This window comes from Polypterus senegalus, chromosome 4, assembly GCF_016835505.1.
Source record: "Polypterus senegalus isolate Bchr_013 chromosome 4, ASM1683550v1, whole genome shotgun sequence".
NCBI classification, from domain to species: Eukaryota; Metazoa; Chordata; class Cladistia; order Polypteriformes; family Polypteridae; genus Polypterus; species Polypterus senegalus.
Window position 1 is genome coordinate 452,501 of NC_053157.1, and position 8,482 is coordinate 460,982.

The following is an 8,482-nucleotide window of genomic DNA, read 5'->3' on the forward strand; positions in this document are numbered from 1 at the left end:
TCTGGAGTACGGGGGGCAGTTCTGGTCTCCATAAAGACAGAGCAGCACAAGAGAAGGTCCAGAGAAGAGCGACGAGGGTGACTGCAGGGGATGACTTAGGAGGTAAGATGAAGAGCTGAGCCTTCAGAGAGATGAAGAGGAGACCTGACTGAAGAGTTTAAAGTGATGAAGGGCATCGAGACGGTGACTTTAAAATGAGGTCATCGAGAACACTGGGGGGACACAGATGGAGACTTGTGAAGGGTGAACTTCACACAAAACATTAGGAGGTTTTTCTACAGACAGAGAACGACAGACACTTGGAATGAGTGACCAGGTGGTGTGGTGGACGGTAAGGGCCTTCAAAACTGGACGTGATGTAAGCAAGTGGACAGGACGGGCGAGTCCTGTTGGGCCGAGTGGCCCGATCTCGTCCAGAGTGTTCTAATGCTGTAAGACGCTCAGATGATACCAAGATGGTGGATCAGCGGCGAGTCCAGCGACGTGAGTGGCGTTTGGGGACGAGGAGGAGGACGACGAAGAGGAGGCTCTGCTCACATTTGCCAGTTGCAGTCGTGTTAATACGCCAGGTGACTGGGCAGCACAAATGAACACCCAGGATGGTCACCACCAAAAACTAAATGTCATTAAGAATAACTCAGTAGAAATTGGACAACCATTTCAATAATGACGACGATGGGGCAGCTGAACTGCCTTTCCGGAGGTTTCTTCCATTTTTCCCTACAAGGTTTTTTTTTTTTTTTTTGGGGAGTTTTTCCTTGTCTTGTCAGAGAGTCGAGGCTGGGGGGCCGTCAAGAGGCAGGGGGGGCCTGTTAAAGCCCACTGCGGCACTTTCTGTGCGATTTTGGGCTACAGAAAAATAAACTTTATTGTATTAAATATTTTAAAAGGGTGTCATGAATAGTGGAGGGCACGTTACATGAATGTCACAATGAAAGGTATGCCACACACGAAGAAAAAAAAAAAATTATCAGCATCTTTAAAAGACTGAGAGAGGATAAGAGACAAAGTACTGAAATGCTCCACAATTTAAAACACGAATGGAAAGTCACATCAAGCCTAGAAATTCATATTCAGACTCCATCGACGTGTCTGCTGAACCAGCGGGGACGTGGAAAGAAAAATAAAATACGTGACAAGTGAAGGACGAGTTTAACACACGGGGGTTTGCAGTTCACCGGATTTTTCATTAACATTCAATTTCCAGAAGATATAGCAAACTGGCTGATTGAATAAAAATATAAATAAATGTCACTTGTAATTAAATTGAAAGGCTCTGTGAACATCGCGACTGTCACTCGGACTCGCATGCAGTTTAGTGGCGCACTGCCCATTGCAGGAGAGTCGCTAACAGTTTAGAAATGGCAGGCATCATCTGCACAAAACTACCATGAAATTCTATTAAAACTGACGGCACCCAAACGTGTTGCAATTCAGACGCGTTACTCCGACATAAGGAACTGAACGGTAGCATCGAGCACCGCTGACGGAGTCTGAACTTCACGAACAGCCTGCTTCACCACGCACTGACTGACTGAGACGGACGGACGGACGGACTGATCGGCGTTTCCGAGACGATCATTAAAGTTTTTTTTTTGTTTTTTTCGTTTTCCACGCACAGTCCAGGAGTTCTTGTGGAGTTTGAAGAGTTGCCGGTACCGCCGAGTGCCAATCCACTTCAAGCACTGAACATAAATTAAATTACTACAGCGAAAATGATTATTAATACAAACGTACAGGTTCACGGTACAAACACAACCATGCAAAACAATGTTATTAAAACAAAGCGCATCTTTCAAACGTTTTTTTATTTCGAAGCACACTCACTTACTTCACTTTGTTAAAAATACGAGCAATTCGTTTCGTCGCTTCTTCTTCTGTTTAATGGAGTTTCAACGCCGCAGCTTCTTTTTTGTCTCCTTTCGTTTAATGGAGTTTCGTCGCTTCGTACTACGGCAGGTTATTCTCTAAAAGGTGGTCCAGCTCTAATTATGAAATTGTCATTACGCTATAAAACGTATTAAGTTTATTACATCGCCCGAAAACCCCCGGACTATCGAGAAGTGTGCGAACTGACGACATGAAGAATCGACCCCGCATAAATCAAAGACGTCCAGACGATCTGGATCTGCATAATTAGATTAGGACCACCCTGTACAAGGCGGGACCTCAAAGAGGTTGGGATCACGAACTGTGAAACGTTTGGTCAAAGTTGCACTTGATAGACAACGTCAAACGTGGCTAACTGGACAGGTGAGTTTTTGATTGTCATAGAGTAACAATAATCTCATTCGTTGAAATTCTGAATCAGCCAATACTATCCACTTGCATTTCAAGTTATCCCGCCTTCAGATCCGCCCATAATGTCTCCGGTCTGCAGTAATACCCTTCTCCGACTGGCAGGGCAGGCAGACGAACGCACCAACAAACGGACATTTCAGATTCACCGGGCCGTCAGGCGACTTCAGACTGACACTCGGTGGCCGTTCGGCGAAAGCCGCGGACCGCCGATGAGTTTGCACCGGTAGCACGTGAAGGAGGGAAGACGTCCTCCACCGAAACTGCAAGCCGACACTGACAGACAGACCGACCTACACAAGGGCGTCGGCACCATCGTTTCCGTTGATCTGCCTTGCCCCGGCGCTTCCTGCCTACAGCGGGCGTTTCCGGCTGCCTTCATCGGCGACACAGCGCGCACCTTTGCCGCTTATCACCCGAGTCCCCTCAGCCTGAATGTGGACAGCCGTGCGACGGGCTGGACACAAGTCCAGTTTATGCGTGTCTAAACTAAAAAGGGACAAAGCCAGCGAGCCTCGGGGTGCCAGTCTGAGTGCGCAGAACGCAGAGGAAGGGCGGGGTTTGCGCGCAGATCGAGTTCAGCCGCAGACCTCTCGGCTAACGCCTTCTTGTGACGTCACCACCTCACGCTGCCTGCGCGCTCCCCGACGTGCTAAACTACAAATCCCAAAATGCAACTCGCCTGCTCACAGGCCCCGGCTGCCGCTTTGTTACACATGAATAAGCTCCCGCGCTTGGACGCGTACCTCCACCGGCACGGGAGCTTCTGGCCAGGCCAGCTCAGTGTGCCGGGAAAGGGGAACGTGGCAGATCTTGGCAGCTCGGAGCTGTATGCGAGATTCTTTAAAAAAATAAATAAATAGAAAAAGAGGTTTACGTGAATGAGGAGGAGGAGCTCGCCGAGCGTGTTATGTACGTGCGCAGCGCTGCGCTGTTATGGCGACATAAGAGTTTCATTATGGAGCCTCGTTGCTTTATATCTGCGGTTCTCTTTCCTGTGTGTTTTCAAAAGAAAAGAAATTGAGAAAGCAGAGCAACTGGCATTGCATTTGGGCACCCAATGACATTGTCAATCCTACTTTAGGGCTGTGGTGGAGCCAATCCTGGCAGCACGAAGTGAAAAGCAGATGGCAGTGCCAATTAACCCAAACAAGACGTCTGTAAGATTTGGGCCGCTGATGGGAATGGCAGAATATGAACAACGTGTCGTTCACTGGGACAGCTTATGTGGTCACTGAATAGACAGTTCTGACGGGCTGGAGGGTCTCCTGTCATTTACTGTATCACATTTCTTACATTCTTAAAGGTTTTGTAACTATCACGACGTTCAGTCCGCACTTGGACACAAACTGGCTGTGGCACCCAAGTTAATTATTGCAGCAACAGTGGGCACTGTGCCACCTGGTAGTGGGTGCTCGAAACGCAGAGGACGAATCGGCCGCTCTGCATCCACTCATCAGGCCCGGGTTCAAAGATGGCACACCTCGCCCAACGTAGGCCTTCTAGTCTCGTCGGCGATAACCTCGTGCTCTGCTCCTGCTGAGATTCAGCCGATTATTAAGGCTTTGTAAATTAGGACCTCTCTCAGGCTTCCGCCATATTGGCCTTTCAGCTCTGCAGGTGTCCCCCCTGCACTTGTGCTCCAATGTCCTCGTCACCCAGATGCCGGGGCACACGACGGTCCTGACGTGAATAATGTGGCGGCTCTTTGTGCCAAGTCGGTTTCTCGAGTTGCCTTTACAGGAAGCCCCCCCTGCTAACTTCTCACGATCCTCCATCTGCATAAAGGCAGTGCTATGGCTTGTGATGCGCCATCTGTTGGAATGTAAAAGGCACTGCCGGAGGGACAAGAGTCAGCTGACTTGGGTGGGCAGCACAGCCGGGTCCTTACCAGTTTGAATCTCTCCGCATTCAAGTGGCCGTTTGCTTGTATTAGTTTCGATACGCCGCCCGGCCCTTCTAAATTCTGAGGAACACAAACACCGATTTGGCCGATTAGAGCGTCTGGACTTTTATTCTCCCATCATGGCCTGCTGTCGGGGGGCCGCAGTGGCTGCAGGTTCAGCCACATTTGTAGTCGGCGCCCGTTTACTTGCTACTAAAGCAGTGAGCTTCGGTGGGCTTACTTTGTTACAATTCGGCACCCTTAATGGCCGTTCTTAGTTTTAAACGACTGATTTCGGTTTGAAGTGCTTTGCATTTTCTTAGCCGGCCATCAGCTGTCAAGGAGGCGCAAACAACAAGCCAGCGTGCCGCCATTGAGAGCTGTGGATCTGCAGAGTAACGAGGGGCGGGAGGTACAAACGTGTTGGGGACCACAAGGCACACAGAGAACGTCCTCAGAAGAGCGAAAAGGGTTTGTGTGGAAGGAGGAAAGAATTGAAATAGCGAGGGTCACCGCCTGCAGCCACTGCGGACCCCCAGGCCAAAGGGTGAGGATCTCGGTGGTACAACTGGGCCAGCTTCTGCGGCCCTGACATTTGGCATAAAGACCCCATGGGGCGGGGGTTCAATGTCCACACAGCGCCATCCCTGAACCTGTCCAGTCACGTGACTTGCGTCTCCCGCTGGCCTAAGTGTCAGAGCAGCAAGCGAATCACCCAGAGGGGCCCGAGTTGTCCCCAAAATCAAGTAAAGGCCACGTCAGAAACGGGGGTCCTTCATACTGCCGGAAATACGCCGCTCTGGGACCGCCAAGTCAGAAGTGTTTTCTTTTTGATGTTCTTCTGTTTGTTGTTGTGGTGACAGTCGGACCACAGTTTGTGTGTTTACTTCTCTGTCGAGACCCCCGTCCACACGTCCCGGGTAGCTTTCTTTGCGTGGTTTGGCCCCCCACACTTTTGATCTTCTGACAAACTCCTTCCGGGGTGAAGACATTCAGGACTCCCGTTTATGCGTGGACAGAGAAAACGGCGTTTGGGTCTCTCGTAACGTCGGAGCGTGCGCTGCGGTGGTCTTCCTGACTGACGTTACTCAGAGTGGGCGCCATCACCGGTTTGTTTGGCGGTCGCAGGTGAAGCCGTGGTGGCCTTGGCCTCGGTAACGGGGCTCTTGTCACAGGGGTCACCGCTCAACACTCCGATGTCACGCGTGGTGCCCGTTGCCGTTTGTCAGGACATCACAGTTGTCTTGGAGTTTGGCCGCCTCGCCCACACATCGATGGAGAGACACCTGTAATGACTCGTCAAACCAGTCGCCTGCACACGCCTCGGGGCTTCTAAACTCGTAAGGCGAGTGTGGGGGGCAATTCCAGCCCACCTGACCCGTCGCCGAGTCCGAAGCAGACGAACGCGTAGCTGGGCTTCATAACGACTCATGTAGAAATAAAGCAGCCACCCGCAGACCCCATTGATCATTTCCTGACACACAAGCCCCCCGGTGACGTCGCAGTGAGTTGGCCGGCTAGCGTTCAGGGTGAAGGACGTGAATCTACTGACATTCCCTTTGTTATCTCCGTTTCTAAAACTCCACTTTGAAAAAATACCCGGGCACGTGTGGGCGAGGCTGGCTCCAACTTATTTATTTAAAGAGCTTCTGTAAAAAGTCAAACGTCACAAATAAAAGTTCAACCCGTGAGAGCCAATGGCCAATAAGCGTTCATCTGCGATGCACACACCGATCTGCGCCAACACCAAACCCTGCCAGGTGAAGAGAACACCACAATGTCACCTGTCAAGGGTGGCACTCAGTGAGCGGTCCCTCATTAAAGGTGACGTTTCGAGGACCTGCGTGGCTTTCACGAGGGCCGCACTGTGATGGCGACCTGTTCCTGCTAGGCAGTAGTCAGTACCTGGCAAAGACTATCCAGTTGGTGAAGGAGCAGTGCCAGGGTTAGGGGTGCCCAGGCCACACTGATGCACGTGGGAGGCGAGGGCTCGCCTGCCTCATCCTGTCCCACAGAGAAGAGCAGGGCATCACAGACCACTCAGAAGCTGACCCCCGGCCAACAGCAGAAGTGCCTACAACTGGACCACAGAGCGATGGAAGAAGGTGGTGGTCCTGTCTGACAAGTCACCATTTGGACCACCAGGTGTGTGTGTGATGCACTGGGAAGCCTGTGGATGTCACTCTGACACGTGTCACCTACCTGAAGATTGTTGCAGAGCACGTCCACCCCTCTCTGAGCAGCAGAAAGCCCCCGGGCACACTGCACACTGTTCAGGGATGGCCCGAGGAACGTGACCAGAGTTCAGGGGGCTCCGTCGGCCTTCAGGTCTCCCAGATCTCAGTCCAACGGAGCGCCAAGTCCAATCCAGGCACCTGGTGACTTGCAGGAGTTACGTACCACGGGTCACCTTCAGAGCCTTGCGAGGGAGGTCCGTGCCGCGGTGGTTCAGGACTGTGCTGGTGGTACGAGGGGTGCACACAGTGTTAGGCAGGTGGCTTTAGTGTTGTGTAATGTGGCAACGAGGAATAGAAACGGTGGCGTCTTGGACCTCACAAATGCAGGAGAAGCTCGTCTGTCTGATGTCTCGTGTGTTACAAACCACAACAGAATAGAGAAGATGGGCAGAGAGCGAAACAGCACTGGCGCCATCGGGCACCACGTTACTGGCTGCCACCACAGATATGCTGGAAATTTGTCACCCAGCAGCCAAGCATGACAGGCCAAGTCAACTGATGTGGTCCAGCGACTGCAGTCAGCAAGTGTGACACACCCTATGAGTAGAAGTCATGTAAAGTGACGATGGTTTGGGGGAAAAGAAAAAACAAGAAGGGGCAAATAAAAGCATCGAGGATTCATGCGGACCTCTTTTACAGCAAGCAGCGTCACGTCCAGGAGGTCCAGTTCAGCTGTGTGCAGCCCTCCAATTCCAAGAAATCTGCAATGCCCATTAAGTGGTGCAGGGTGGGCCGACAGCTTCGGTGTAAAAGTCCAAGGCAACAGTCGCAGTCCACGGACCACTCTTGGATTTTATGTCCTCTGGTCACATGGAAGCCGTGAACTCAACTGTGTCTTTATTAAACGGCGGGGCTAACATTAGAGTTACCGTAATCCACGTGCGAGACCCCCAGACACTCCTCACCTCGTATCAGCACAGCAGAGCAGGCGAGATGCAAGACGACGGTGACGGAGACCAAAGGGCGGGGCAGCAGCGCCAGCACTCTGAGTCAGCCGGGCAGGACGCCATCTCGACAGCATACTGGACTGGGGGTCTGTCATTGCAGTCCCCGGCCCACTGCGGTGGTAGAGCGTTGTTTTAATTCGCTTCTGCAAGACATTTTTACGTTGAACACGTCTCTCTAATTAATTAGGTGCCCGTTTTTCTGTCTCATTTTTCCATTCAAAAAAAGGCGCATGACTGTCACTTTGTCCTAAATGTTAAGATTTCCACTTTAACTGAGCGGAGGTCACATCACGTGACTCTCTGTTCTGGGGTTTACCTGATTGGCCGATCTCGTCACTGGGCCACGTCAGATCACGTGACTTACAATCAGAGCCCCCATTTACCAGCTGAGTGCCGTCTGATGGAGTGGGCACCATGTGAAGGGGTACCACGAGACATCAGACAGACGAGCATTTTGGCCCTTTGTGAAGTTCAAAACGCACGAGTTCCTCATTCCACGACTGTGCTGTCGGAGGTCAGTTCTCTCACGTACACGGCCCACCCCTCCGACTAACGAGGAAATGCCAGTCTCTGTCACCAGGCAGGTCACATTAGGTGGCTGGCTTCATGGGAACCCACTGCCCAAGATTACACAAATGAAAAGTGCTGGAAAAGGCACCTAATGTGACCTGTGACTTTACGGTATCCAAACACCAATGACGGAGGGCGGCCAGAGCGGGCACCAGGGCAGTGTGAGGGTCAGGCCCTCTTTCAACTACAAAATAACATCTCATGTAATTACGAGAGGAGTCCAAAACACGAAACTTCAGATGGCCACCGGGACCACCGCAACTATTCGGCTTCAGAGTCGGAGCTGAGGGCCGAGCAACACGGATAACTGGTGGGGGGGTTAGGGCAGACCATGGAAAAGGGCAACACCAACTTTTGATTCCGGTCATCCCCAAACACCTAAAAGGAATGCTGTGGGGGTCTTTGAAGCTGCCGAACCCAGAAAGAGAGCCACAGAGGCCAGATGTACGTACCACAAAAGAAAGAGAAATACAAGGAGAAGCAAAGTGCAAACGAACGGGAAACAAAGCCCCCAAACGTCCCACCATACAGGATTTCAATTCCTT